Raw genomic sequence first — 15141 nt, 5'->3', positions numbered from 1 at the left:
CTGGCTGCAGAAGTATTTCAATAAGCGTGAGGAGGAGTGTGTAGACAGAAATGAATCTGCAAACCAGGAGGAGACTCCGGTAAACTATCACCACGATTATTCAGATGAAGATACCATAATCGATGAGAGATTCACGCCTGAACCAGCAGGAATTAGTAGACGAGGTATGTGAAAAATCATTTGGAATTCTGGCCATCTGTATTTATTCACAGATTTCTAGTTTTGAATCTGAATTTCAAAAGGAAATTGGAATGAGGGTTTTGACAGAATGAAAAAAACCCAAAAAAAGTCAAAACAACTGTTTGTGAAACCGTCTTAGCTTTAAACTGTATACACAGTTACGAAGCATACATCTTATGCTCTTGGAAGGCATCAGTTAACTTTAGGTACTCTATTAGCCAGGTGCTAAATGCTGAAAATAAGTCATTTGCAAGTGTGCTGGGTTGCATTTTCCATCTTTTAAAAGATATGGAATGAAAATCTGTCTAATTGCCTAAGGCAATTAAAAAAATTAATTTGTTTTGCAGTCTTCGAAACAAAAGACTAGATGCTAGAATGGCAGAGGAAAATTCCGTCTCGTGTCCCGACTTTGTTTGTTTTGTTTTGTTTTTTTTTTTGTTTTGGGCTTTGATCAATTTAGTAAAGTTCCTCGTTAACTTGATGGTGAACTGGGGAACTTGTGCACGGATGTGGTTTATGAGATTATTATCCTTAAAATATTCAATAACTTTAAGGTCTACGCGGGGGGAGGGGGTGTCTTTGAGAAGGTATTTGGACCGTTGGCAACGAGGTTTGCAACTCCTTTACCTCATGAAAGATTAATTTGTCTTATATCCAGTGCCTCTCACTGTTCCTGTAGTCCTGTTGTATAAATTTGCATCTATTCGTATTTGAGTTTCTCTTAAATTAGCTGTTTTGGGGAAGTCAGCTTTTAATAAGTAAAGAAGTTTTGTCTGAGCGTGCGTAGGTAACCATAGATAATGTGGAAAGTCAGTTGCTTCTGTTGTTGGCAGAATCAAAAAATAAGGAGGAAATATCTTTGCCTCCAATCTCATCTAATTGTAAACAAGGAGATTGATGGCTTTCTGTGTAGCTGTAGCTTGGGAATGAGTTTGGAGAAAAGAATAGAGAAGGTCTTCGTGACTGAGGAACACATGTTGGCTTTCCTATGTAACTGCGTGAAAGGAGCTTTCAGTAAGAACAGCTGCACTGCAAGCTTGCTAACTCCAGGAGATCAGGAGCAGGTGGACACCCTGGAACCTTTTGCAGCTTATGTTGCTGTCCGTGGGTGTTGCTTACTATGCTTAAGAATAAGATTTTTTTTTTTAATTATTACTACATTTTGAAACCAATGTGTTTCTTCAGTTCTGAGGTATCAGTGTGCTGGAGCCTATATTGGGTGGCCTTCCGCCTGAAGAACTTTCTGTATCTCAAACGGTGCTGTCCTAAAAATCTGCTCATGGTTTGGAGAGCTAATTAGTGGTACTGCAGTGGTTATGAAGATTGAACTAACTAGTTTAAGCTTCAGTTCAAGTATCAAGAGGATAGTGGCTCAAAGTCATTTGAATTGCCCAGATTCCTGGGAGAGACAGTAGGCTTTCATCAGGCAAAATACCCATGAATAGTTCCATTCATTTAGCAAGATAGACTTCAAGGCCACCTATTCCAGGCCACTGGCATTGTTTGCAGACCCTTTGCTTCAAGAGGGAAAAATGCTCGTCTGGTTACTTGGGTCAACATCCTTGTCCCTTGGGTCAAAATCCCAATAGTTAATGGGTAGGAGATGATGTTTTGCGTCTAACGTGAGCTGATATGGAAGAACTTGGGAAAAAAGTACTGCAAACGTTCATTTTCATGTTGTGTATTCAGATTAATGTAACCTTTGTTCCAATATTATGGAAGCTGCAGTGTTATCTGTAATTTACCGTGTAATCTCAAATTTTGTAAAGCTTATTGCAAGCTGTACATGGGAGAAGGAGTATATATGTTTGATTTAGTGAACGGCCAAGTCAGCGTTAGAGCATTTGAGCACGGGGTCAGAATGTGGTGTTGTAAAACCTCATAGTTAACTACTTCTGGATGCAACATTAATACTGTGTATCGCAAGCAGTGTTGTTGTTGTAGCCAGACAGTTAGATGCAACCGTATCTGGGTGAGGAAGAAGTTAAATTTGGCTTCTCTCTTTTTGCGCTTAGAACTTGGCAATAGCATGGCTGTCGATAGGAAACAGGTTTTGGCTTCTGTGAGCTTGTCTATAGCAAAGCTAATTATCTCCCTGTTCTTGTCTAGAACCATCCACAAGTAGATCAGCACTGAACTTCCCAGTTGTGTTAACAAGGCCCTCTCTTCATCGGAGCCGTCTGAATTATACCATGCTGGATTCTCCTGTCCCACCTTGTCAGCCCTCGACATCTTCTATATTTGGCATTGGCAGTCCTAGGCTGTCCTTCATAAAAGAAATAGAAGATTCTACCTCTCAACAAGACGATGATAACATCTCAACAACCAGTGATTCCTCCTCTAGAGCATCTGATGAAGGTGATTTTTGTGTTCTCTGTTTAATTGACTTTTTTTTTAATGTGAAGTACCTTGCGTTCTTTAATATTCCACATCACCTTAGTAAATAAAATAGGTGAATGTCAACTTTGGATGCGAGAATTAAATTGAATTTTTAGTGTTTTAGAAGTATATAATCCTATCACCTTTTTAATAGAAGCGTGCTTTGGAATACGTTTATGATACCCTGATGTTAGAAAGAGTCAATGCTGAAATATACACGTTCAGCTAGGTTATATGTAAATTTTGAACTGGGACGGTAGGAAATCAGGCTGACTTGCCGTAGCTTGACAACTAGGCTGATTGTCTAGAAGGAAGAGTGACTCAGAATATCTAACAGACAGCTGGTTAAATGTGAATAAGTGCAGGTGACAAATAGGAACACGAGATGTTTTCCTGTGTTTCAGCAAGAGAAGATAAAGAAACTACTCTGACATAAGCTATAGGCTGTTTTTTGACCTTTCTTGGTAGAAGGCTTCAGCTGTCAATACTTTCATGTCTTTTGCCAAATTCATTGAGGAAAGCACACCATTTTAAAATAAAAAATAAGCATCGTGTCGATGTAGGTTGGTACGTAGGTCTTCTCGCTGAAAGGGCGAACAGCAGGTTTGCAGCTTTTTCTAGTCCCCCATATAGACAGGGACTGACGTGTGCTCAGCAGGTTTTGCAGAGAACTTTTGTACAGCTGAGAGTAGAGTTGCTGGGCTTTAGCAATATAACCTGAGTGCACTAGAACTTTCTGGTGTGTCTTCGTAAAACATACATGGGCAGAAGATCGTTAACTCTTAGAGCAGCCTTTGGGGAATCTTCCAGGTTTAAAACCTGTGCGATTATGATCTGTGCTGGCCTCCAGCCTTTTACCAACACAGAAAAAAGCTTTGTCCGTACAAATGCACTGATGTTTATGCGGTCCTCTTTTATCTTAGCCTGAAGGAAAAAAAAATCTGCATTGGAAGCACAGTATTAACTTGGTAAGATTGCTGAAAACTACTTGCAGCTCTGTGAACAGTTTTCAAGTTTGTAGGTGATACTTGGTTTTCAGTCTGTACGTGAAGTTGATCTATTTAAAGAAGCTGAAGTCATGCTTATTTTTCTGTATTGAAGAACTTGAATTAGTGTGATCTTTATTGTTAAAGTTCTGTACGTACGAGAGGCATTTACATCTAGCATACGTCATTTTGGCAGATGTTGCAGTTTTAAAAAATACTTCATCGTCACTGCTCTGGCCCACACAAGATGAAAGAACTCATTCCCTCTCGCAGCATTCTGCAGCTAGCTCTAAGAAACCTGCGTTCGGTTTATTTGTTTTTGGAGGACTGTGTCCTGTAAGTACTGCACAGTATTTCTTTTAATCAGTTTGAATGTGTACCTGCTTTTCTATCCACTTCTCATACTGTGTTTCCGTAGGTACGTGGAAGCACGTCTGTTTTTAAGCAAAACCAGCTTGGGTTTTCTCCATTTTACCCCGGAAAGACGGCCTATGCCGGTGCTGCAGCTGTAAGATCAAGGCAGCCAAAGACGGAACCTTATCAGGTATGAGAAAAGTAGTGTAGTGGGAAATAGTGATGGAAATAAAAAAAGCAGCACTGCCAAAGGAGCTTTGAGCAGGGAGCTGAATATGTGGTAACAGTTGCTCTTCTGCCCTCTTGGTCTACAAAAATAGACGAGATTGATTTCTGTTTAAATTCTTTAATGACAGTTTTTACCACAGGTAATACTTGTCAGAAAGAACAAGAATGACAGTTTGGGCTAGTTGTTGGTAGTTGGGGTTTCCTCTGTTGTTAGGTCTTTCAAAAAATTCCATTCAAGTGCCATTGTCTGCCTCTGACTACATTACGTTAAAATAACTTGATGCAAAAAAACCAATGACAGCATAACTTTGAAAACTTGTGTTTATGGTAGCAAAAGCTACAGTAGTCAAACCTGGCTAATATTTATCTGTGGATCTTCTTTTCCAAGCATGCCTACATTCATGCTATGGATATGTTGTATAAACCTGCAGTCTTTGAAAATATCTAAAATCAACTTTGCTGATCCTTTGTTCTTCTGGTACACAGAGGCATGCAGGACTAAATGCAGTCCCAAGATAAGCAGTAACATGCTTTCTGTTTTGAACGATTCATATAGTTCTTGGAGAGAGTTATTTGCCCCCAAGAGTTCTTGGAAATAGCAAATAAAAACTGCTGACAACTCTGATTAGCTAGAGCTGAATCGAAAAGGAAAGTCAAATCAGGTTTGGTAGGAATGTATTTAAATGAAAGTGACTTTTATCGATAAATCAAAAGGAATTTGAAGAAAATGAAAACGCGGGTTTGCTGGCTCTGTTCTGACAGTCCATTTGTGCAACGGAAAAAGGGCAGTACAAGTACCTCACTTACGGGAAACCTTGAAACCTTGTGGTGCAAAGCTGGGAACCCTCTTTGGTCGGCTATTTTTGTTTTTTACAATATTACTGCATTATGGTAAAAAGAGGAACCAAAATACTAGGCTTTTAAAGGAGAGAGTAGCTTGCTTCTTGCTGCTTGCTGTGAATGACAGCAAGGTACTAGAGAGTCCAGCGAAGGGCCACCAAGAAGATCAAGGGACTGGGAGCACCTCTCCTCTGAGGAGAGGCAGGGACTGCTGGGCCTGTTTAGCATGGAGGAGAGGAGGTTTGGGGGGATCTTATTGGTGTATATAAATACCTGAATGGATGGTGCAAAGAGCATAGAGAGCCATTGTGTTTTCAGCGGTGCCCAGTGCCAGGTCAAGAGGCAACAGGCACAAACTGAAACGTGAGGCTCTGTCTGAGCATCAGGAAATGCTTTTGCACTGTGCGGCTGATGGAGCCCTGGCACGGGTTGCCCGGAGAGGCTGTGGAGTCTCCCTCTTTGGAGGTCTTCAAGAGCTGACTTGACATGGTCCTGGGCAACCTGCTCGGGGTGGCCCTGCTTGAGCGGGGGGGTAGACCAGGCGATCTCTAGAGGTCACTTCCAACCTTAACCATTCTGTGGTTCTGTGAGTCTCACTTGTGTTTTTACATGCTGCGTGGTCTGCTTCCTGTCTTCACATCGTGTGATAAGCACAGTGTGGTTATATGAGGGGTTTAACCTGGGAAGAAAAAAAGTCACACCAAAGGAAGTTTTTGACTGATATTTGAAGTTGGGTGGTGCAAATAAACAGTTTACTTTTTCAGTGTAATGTTTAGATCTGTTACAGTTTAAATCAGATCTTTATCTTTTAAGACAAAGATTTGCAGCCAACTTTAATCTTGGGGGAAGGGAGGAAGCAAGAGAGAAGTAAAACTAGTTCCTGGTTATGATTGTATACACTGATTTTAAGATGGTACACTTAGACCATCGTGAAACTCTGAGGTCTGTGTTGTTACTGAAAATGCTTTCTGTACCACAAGCCTTTTCTTGAGTTCTGTTTCCCTGATTACTGCTTCGGAGGCCTTAGCAGTCCTGGCATCATCCGTCTTGACCTTTTACAAGTACGGAGTTCTTTTATTGCTCGTGCAACAAGCACGTGCAAGATGCACTGAGGCCCAAGGTAAACTTCATTAAACTCCGAATGTATTCTCTTCTTTATGGCTTGAACTCCCAGTGACTGCATGTTTCTCTGTCATCAGAATATATTGATTGTATCATCAGTGTAGCCTTGGGACGTAAAATACATGCCTCTTTAGCTCAGAATTGACCATTGTAACACTTAAAATGCTAATTTTTCAGGCACAAAAGAGAGCGAAAGCTAGACAAGAAACTGTGTGGTCCCACGCTACCTTGAGTACCTCAGCGTGGTGCATCTTGGAGGCAGTGGAGAAGCTGTCAACCGCTTTGTTGGTAAATAGCACTTCTTTTAATCTGTTTTTGCTTCATGTGTTTATAAAACTTAGTAAATGTGCCATCAAAGGATAAAGATAAAACTATTCTTCCTTACGCTGTGGCCGGTTTAATTTATTGCGCTATTTTTTCAACAGGATGCTAAAAGAATGACATCTCTTTTGCCGCTGTGTTGTGTAAGTTGACCATGAACCCCCACATTTTTGTTGCAGGGAACCCTCTCTCTCAGGAAAAAAAAATTGCCCTCTAATAGTTATGCTTTGTTTTTTCCCTTAGCCTCCGGACATAGATAAACCGGATATTACTGACTTCCAGTCCAAACGAAGAAAGGTAAGAACCAATAATGTCTTAAGCTGAGGTAGATAACTTTTTCAATGCTTTATCACTATTAGAAAAATTTTCTCAAACCTCAGTGACGACATAGACATCAAATCAAGTTAATATTGGCATGTATCCACAGTAGATGATGGGCTGTGAAGATTACTCAGGTTAAGAATTATGTTATCTTTGTAAGTTGAGAGCAACAACTCTAGAACACACCAAGTCGTTTTATCTTGTCCCCCAACTTGGGGTGAAGCTGCATATTAAAATTCCTGTTGAGGCAAGTTTGCTCTTGAAGAAATGATCACAAATAGAAAAATACTGATTGAGTGGTCATATAGACTTTGTACAGACTTCCGTGTTCATTCGGGCACAGAAAACTAGTTTTTGTGCTTTTTATCACCATTCAAAGTAAAGAGGAGGAAAATTGTTAATTTCCGACGCTATAAATCTTACGCTCCTAAATTCCTATTTGGAGGTAGCACAGAACTGGTGAGAATGCTGTGGTAAAGCATGATTTCCTTTCATTTTGTTTAAAAAATGAAAACTAGTCATCTTTTTTTGATGACTTTAGTTAGGGGTATCATTAAATTGCAAAACTGTACCAGGCAGAATAGCTCTTGGTGTATTAAATGCCTAACTGGGGGAATTAATATTTTTCATTTTTACCTTTAAAACCAGCGATGAACCATCGTTGGAGTCTGATAAATTTTCCATAAAATTAAATGGGCATCTCTTTCTGCGAAAACATCTGTGTTTCCAGTATCAGTCTGAGTGTACAAATGACCACTTGTTAAGTGTATGGGCTTCTTAGGCTGGAAATCAAAGTGGACAGTAATACTGGTTGCTTATTGCTTTTAACTCTTTCAATCTCTGTATTGTTTAGCCAGCACAATCTCCATTTGGTAAAGTTCTAAAATGAATGTAGCAGCAACTGCTTAGTTTTTAGGGGGGTAGAGGTTTTTTTTTTTCTTTTTCTTTTCTGACGCTATAAATCTTAACGCTCCTAAATTCTTATTTGGAGGTAGCACAGAACTGGTGATAATGCTGTGGTAAAGCATGATTTCCTTTCATTTTCTTTAAAAAATGAAAACTAGTCATCTTTTTTTGACGACTTTAGTTAGGGGTATCCTTGGGCTTATTAAATTGCAAAACCCTTAAATGACCACTTGAAGATCCGGTGACTGAAGGAAATAACAAGATGTGCAAACTTTTCATCTTCTGTTCTAATGAGAAAAGGGACAGTGTCTCAAGAAGTTTCTGTGCCAATTCCTTGATTGGATGGATGTATAATTAAGTTTACAATCACTTCAGAGTTTACAAACATCTCAGATTTCCTGGACCATCTTTTCACCATCTGCCAAATTACAAGGGCATGGAGAAGTGAAGTATATCATAAATATTATCCAAATAACTAAAACCAAATCTGGTGTGAATTCTCAGTTATATTATAGCAATACACCTGTGATAAGGCATTAAGAAAGATCTGCCAGATTTGCAACAGAGAGCCTGAAATTGTCAGCCACTAAATGAATGTTGCACGCAGCTGTCAGTGGGTGAAAGGAGATAGATTGTCTATTCATAATACTAGAATTCATAATGGTGGCGGGAGAAGGGTAGCCCGTGATGAGAAGCAATTATTTGCTGAGGAGACGATCGTGTGTTTTCCTGCTAAAGTGAACATGCGGTTGACGGAACACTTGTGCACTCGGGCTAAACTTCTGCAGTGGGTAGCAGTGATGTGGTATTTTTCTTATTTCAAGGAACTGTACCAGGCAGAATAGCTCTTGGTGTATTGAATGCCTAACTGGGGGAATTAATATTTTTCTTTTTTACCTTTAAAACCAGCAATGAACCGTCGTTCACTCGAAGTAGATTTGTGAACTTACATAAAACATGTCTTATTCAAGGTTTCAAACTGAATGTAATATTTTTTAGAAAGATGTATTTTTATATACTTTAGAGAGAGTGTGAATCCTATTACTAAGAGCTGGGAGATACTGTGAAATTAAAGCTGCAGCGTAAACAAAAATTTCCTGTTGGTATTGATTTGAACAATAGCATGCTTCCTAAGACTGTATTTTCTGATCCTTAAGACCGCAGGCGGAGCCATCGGTAAATCTTGTAGCCTTTAGGGTTTGTTTTCTGTCTGACAGTTCAGTTAAGTCAGTTTTGCAGAACACGCAGTGGTCTGTGTTAAAAATTAACTCTGGTCTGTGAAAATGCTTTGAAAAGGGAAGTCAAACCCACTACTTGAAGTGCATCTAATGCACATGTAAAGCATTGGATCATATTTTAATGAATGAGATTATTGTAAGACTGACAAGTTGTTTTTTTTGAGTGTGTTCTATTGTTTGTGTAACTTTGAAGAGGGAAAATGTAGGGAATGTGAAGCCCAGAAGCCTGTATAATTAGTTGCTTAACACTTCGAATGTTAAATTAATGAATTAAGCTACTAAAAAAAAAAAATCACAGTGTGGGCAGAGGAAAAGATAGGAGCATATTCTAGGAACATGGGTTATTTTAATTATGGTAGCATGAATTATTTTGTCTATGAAGCTAACTGCCAAATTTTGAAATGGAATTCAGTCAGACTTTGGCTACTTATATATAGCTTTATGGATTTCGTTACTGGTTTTCTGGTGATTTCCCTCTACAAGTTGAACGGTCTTCAGAATTTTCAAATCGTATTCACTGAGTGCCAAGACCGATGGGGGGAGGTTTATAGTTCTGTAATTTGTTTTCATCAATAAATATTGGAATTAATTTGGGTGGACGTAAGGATAAATTGATTGCTGTTTCCCTTTCAAAGCTGGAATCCCAGAATGCATTCCAGCCTCCACCTGTTAAGAGACTTGTGACACCAACGGTAAACCGTCAACCGATGCGTTATACGCGGTATTCTGAACCATCACCGACTTCAACTACTCAGTCCAGCAAAATTTGCCAGAGAGTAGACACAAAGTACCAAGTGAGTACATTTTTGAGTCCTTATGTGCCTGTTTTTTTTTTCCAGTCTTGGAATGTTTCTCAAACCAATTGTTATCCTATCTTTGCAAAAAGTACTGATAGTATGTTTGAGGCGAGCTTTAAGGCAGTGGGAACCATTGTGAAATAGATTGAGCTTTTATGGATTTAATTCTGTTTTTGGAACACTCAGTGTCTTGTGGTTGTTTTCACGATGTCATGATGTGCTATTGAGTCATCCTGTTGTCAGTGAAAGAATATTAAAAGACAGAAATGTTTTCCTTTTATATTCTCATGTACACAAAGCTGTCACTGATGAAACATGCTCGTGTTCTGTGTAAACTATTCCAGGTGAGCTATGTGCTCCAAGTGAGAGTTCTGACAATGTGCTGAGTTATCGGTTTTGATTGCTTTGGAGTAGATGGAGTCTGATAAATTTTCCATAAAATTAAATGGGCATCTCTTTCTGCGAAAACATCTGTGTTTCCAGTATCAGTCTGAGTGTACAAATGACCACGTGTTAAGTGTATGGGCTTCTTAGGCTGGAAATCAAAGTGGACAGTAATACTGGTTGCTTATTGCTTTTAACTCTTTCAATCTCTGTGTTGTTTAGCCAGCACAATCTCCATTTGGTAAAGTTCTAAAATGAATGTAGCAGCAACTGCTTAGTTTTTAGGGGGGTAGAGTTTTTTTTTTCTTGTTTGTTGATAAATGATAGAAAACAGAAAAGTATGTCCCTTTTACAGGGTTGGCAAACACAAGTTTTGATGAAAACTCTCCCCCCCACACACACAATTTTTGTCATTTTGTTTAAAATAATTACTTTCTTTGTTAGAGGATTTGACAAATTTGATTTAGTGTTCTATCAGTTTGTCCTCAATGCTGAGTGAAGCAGTGATGCTTACTTTAGCCCCAAAATTTAACTGAACTGTACCCACAATGCTGAATTAGGGAACAACGTTAAGTAGGTGAGGTGTATTCAGTGCTATAAAATTAAAAATAAATAAATAAAATAAAAACCACAAAAAAACACATGAAGTGGTTGTTGGTACTTTGTGTATTCTGTACATATTCAGCTAAGTCTTGAACTAAACTTAACTTGCAGGGGATGAGAGAGAAGACTTTGCCTGCAGAACAGCGAGCAGAACCATCTGAAAGGTATGACATCTATTAATTTAAAACTTACTTGAAGAAAGAAAGAAATCTCCTTTTTCAGTACGGTCTGCACCTGAAAGGTGGTGACAGTTCTCAGTAAAAGGAATGGGAAATCCAATGAAAATTTTGTATTTTGAGGCAGCTGCAAAGTCTGGATTGTGTTTGAAGATCAATATAACTTTGAGAAAATTGTTGTTTTTATGAAAGGAAGGAAGATGAGCAAGAATAAAAGTACTGATACACCGCTTTTTATCCCAAGTTTATCTTCTGAGAAGGATACGAAGATGGGAAACGAAGCACGTTATAATGCTGTATCCACAGAAAGGATCTTTGCTATTGGAGGCCTTATTTTTTCCTTCTACAGGAAATATGGCTCATTTTGTAGTTTAACTAAATCTGTAGCGTTACAAATTTTGCTTTGACAGATATTTCATGGTTTATAACTCAGTTTACTTATAACAAAATAATTTGTCCCTCTTAATGTTCCCTAGGGGAAAAGCTATTAGTTTTAGCTATTTAATTGCTTGCAGTTTGAAAGCTCTGTCCTAATGGGATGATTCTTTCTGAAGCATTCTTTAGAAGGTGAAGTAGGCGAAGTGAGTTACAGTTCAGGAGGATGTTTATTGATGTGTTTTTTTCTTTATTTTTTAAGCAAAAACATGGAGGAAGATTTATGATTTATTATTCTTTTTTTTAATACTCCTTTCATGATGAAGTTAATTGTCTGCTTTGAGTTCACATGAAGACCATGTGTTCTTTAGAATCATTTGAGGCCAAATGCTAACTCATCTCTAAAATAAAAAAAATCCAGCAGAATTAATTGAATTTCTTCTTGAGGAGACTGCTTTGTGTTATACTGCTTTCTTGGTTTAGGTCAAATGAGTTATCCTCCAGATAATATTGATGGCTTTTCCTTCTGGGCAAATGGTGTTTTGGGTAATAATGCTTGAGTTAAGGGACTTTGCACTCGGTTTTTAGGGAGTCGCTCTTTTCAAAGAACAGTAGCAGGGAATTTTGTTGACTCTATGCTCATCTGCCAAGCAATTCTTAGGTGACCATGGGCATTCTTTGGCTTGCAGAAAGAACTCAACACTTTGTTTTGGCATCTAAAAGTTGGACTTCACAACAACCACCTTTTTAGGGGTGGAAGCGACTGGCTTTAAGGTTCTGGTACAGGTGCAATCAGGTGCTGGGTTTTAATTATGTTTTTTTCAAACTGTTCTAAATTGTCTTTGTTAGAACTCCTTTCTACTTCTCCATTTAGGAAGGAGATACAGAAAACTCACACTGCTTTTGATTTCGTTCACAAAGTTTATTGCAGTGCCCTACCTTTTGTTTGTAGAGTAGGTAGTGGTGGTAGTGTTTTTTGTGATGCTGGTCTCTGTTGGGTGCCATGTTCTGGAGCAGGAGCACCACACTGATCTGCTGGCAAGAGTCCCTTTGGACAGTTGAGTTGGAATACTCAGTAAATCTCTGGCCCACCAATGCTATATATCTATGCGTGTGTGTGTATATATATATATATTTTATATCCTGAGTCCAATTGTAGATTAGACTTGCTTGAAGGCTGACAACTGTCTTTGCCCCCTTGAAGCTCACAGGTGTTAACAGAAAGAGGAATATGGGCTGTTATGGGCAAGCGATAGTTGTCTGAATGAAGATCTATTTTGATGTAAGACTTTTTTCAGAATTCTAATGGATTGACAGTTTGGATTAGAGAAAAGTCTGAGCATCTGCCTTAGGGATCTGTCTTCCTCTATGCAGTTACAGTGCTAAGCAGGCTGTTGTCAAGTATTTGACAAGTTTAGACCAGTTCTCCTCCTCAGTATTGTGGGAGTTTGACCTGGTGTCTTCCAGTGCGATCTAATGCACTTTTGTACTGACTGACTGATTGGCTGCAAGATAAGCTTTGAGGTCACAGTTTTTCCAGGCATACTTCATTTTCTTGCCATAGTACTTTTGTTAGAGTTATTCCCTATTCCACTTCTGGTTTGGGTTATTTTTTCCCCATTTGCTCTTGGATTAGGATATCTTTCTGGTTTTGAGCTAGGCTTTTTTAAGTACCAGAAAAACGCCTTTGTATGCCTTACAAAAGGGATCTGTATTCATGTCTGAAAAGACTTCTGGAATGTTGGCATACCCAAACACCTCTGCTGTTCCTGCTGATGGCCACATGAAAGCCAGAGCTGCTTCTGAAGCTTAGGCCATATTACCTTGCCACACAAGTCTAAGGCGTCCCTATTCTATCAGAGCTGTTGGCAGTGTTTCCCATGTGTATGTGTGCATATGTGCACTCTTTCTGTATTTTTGTGAGCTGTTCTTTTATATCCCTGCAAAAGATACACGTGCATCGCAGAATCAGAGAACCAGTCCTATTTAAAGGAAGCACTGGAAAATAACAATCTAAATCAGCTCTTCTATTTCAGGTCTTCTGGCTTAGTCATTGTTCCCATGTGAACGGTGCACTTATGTATGTCCTTTTCATTGCTGCTGTTAATAAAGTTTTTCCTATTTAGAACATCAAGTATTTACCAGCGTTTAGCAACTTGTGAGACAGCTTTAGTTTTTTTCTGATCAGCAGGTTTCAATTCTAGGACTAATAACAGCTCTAATATCTTGAAAAAAAATTTGGCTGGTGATTTTTTTTTCTCTTGTTTCCCCCAACTTCTGTACTGTCGTGTGCTAGCAATGTGACCAGCTACAAATTCAGTACTGCTGCGTCCAATGGTCTGTCTTCAGGAGTGAGTAGCGGAGGCGGCAAAATGAGAAGGGAAAGAGGAATACACTATTTATCAAGAGCTGTACAAGAACAGGTAAGTGACTCTTAAATTAATTGCTGTCACTGAGCTTACTGAAGTAACTAGCTAAGTGTGTCAGTTTTATTGCATCATAGTAAATTATAACAATACCGCTTTATTTTTGCATTGTTTTTGTTTTCTTGTGGGTTTCAGAGCAGGCTCCAATTGATTTCCTGTCTTTGAATACCTGAACTTTGCTTATGTAATTTTGAAATTTTTAATTCTCTTACCTTGGAGATTCTTCAAACTATAACATTTCTCGTTAGCAATTGAATGAATGAGTCCTAAGAAGAGAAGTAATGTTTTGGTGAAGGTTTGTATAGTTTTTCTACAGGAATGATACTTGAAACGAGTGCCAAGTATAAAAAGAAAAAAAAAAGCTTAATTTTTGGTTTCATATTTAAGTCATACAGAAAGATACAGGCCAAGAGTTTGAAAGAGTAGTAGAAGACAGCATTCTGCATGTCTGCTAACGATGACTCAGTTTTTGATACTCACCAAACTCATTGTGAGAGAGTTTTTTTCTCATTTTAATAGGAAAAATCTATTCCATAAAACTATGACCATGAATATTCAGATTAATTTTTCTTTTATTGGATGTTATATAAGCTGCCTGTAAGTTAATTTAAGTATTTACGTTAATATTAAGTATTTAATTAATATTAAGTTAATATTAAGTATTTAAGTTAATTTAAGTTTCAAATCATTAAATGGGACTTCTGGATGATGCAATATAAAGAAATCGTAAACACTGTTGTTTATTCCTGTAACACAAATAAAATAATGGTCCAAATATCAAAAGTTCCATAAACTTTTCAAATCAAAACTGTGAAACAGATGTAAGCTACAGGATGCACTGAATATCAGTAGTACCAACTTACATCCCTGCCTAGTCATTTCTAAGTAGATCATGATAGTACTGTACAAATTTTGGTCAGATTTCCTATGCCATTTAAAACATAACTCATCCAATCTTAGTAATCAAATAAAGTAAGTGGCAGGGATGAAAATTGAAGTTGTTAAGAGGCTGTTTTCTGATTTTTATATTTGCATCCTGATACATGGTATAGACTGTATTTACCAGAACACAATCTTCAGTGCTGCTAGTCTGACTTTCTTTGGTGCTTTTTGTGTTTAGTTTGGTTTTTGAACCTACCTGCTTCTTTAAACATTACCTTTTTCCACGTTCACTGCTGTAGTGACTTTAGAAACTTTGGCAGCTATCCTGCCTAATTTTGCAAGAGGAGCACTTTCTCACTTGTCTTGAGAGTGTACTCTTAATTGAAGCCATGCGAGGGTAGTTAGAAAGGATGATGCTTCTCTAGAGCTTTGATGACTAAAGTACAGAGAAGAAAGAAAAAAAATGTGATCTGTGCATCTCTGTTCCGCACAGGTTTTGAGTTAACTTTCAGTGTTCTTGCTGTACAGTTGTTGAATAGAGTATAATGTGGAAGCAGGCCTGCCATAAATTAAAATGACGTGGTAGACAGAGGTGGGGAGATCGGGATTTCTTCTGGAAACTT

General features: G+C 38.4%; 1 protein-coding gene across 1 annotated transcript in view; it reads right to left on the bottom strand.

The window, feature by feature from the left end:
- Positions 1-15141, bottom strand: part of LOC310904016 (nuclear pore complex protein Nup153-like) — a 250767-nt gene that overhangs the window by 145166 nt on the left and 90460 nt on the right. The gene's annotated exons all lie outside the window — the stretch shown is intronic.

This window comes from Anser anser (genome assembly GCF_964211835.1).
Source record: "Anser anser genome assembly, chromosome: 9".
Classification (NCBI taxonomy): Eukaryota; Metazoa; Chordata; class Aves; order Anseriformes; family Anatidae; genus Anser; species Anser anser.
This window is presented reverse-complemented; position numbering and strand designations above follow the sequence as displayed.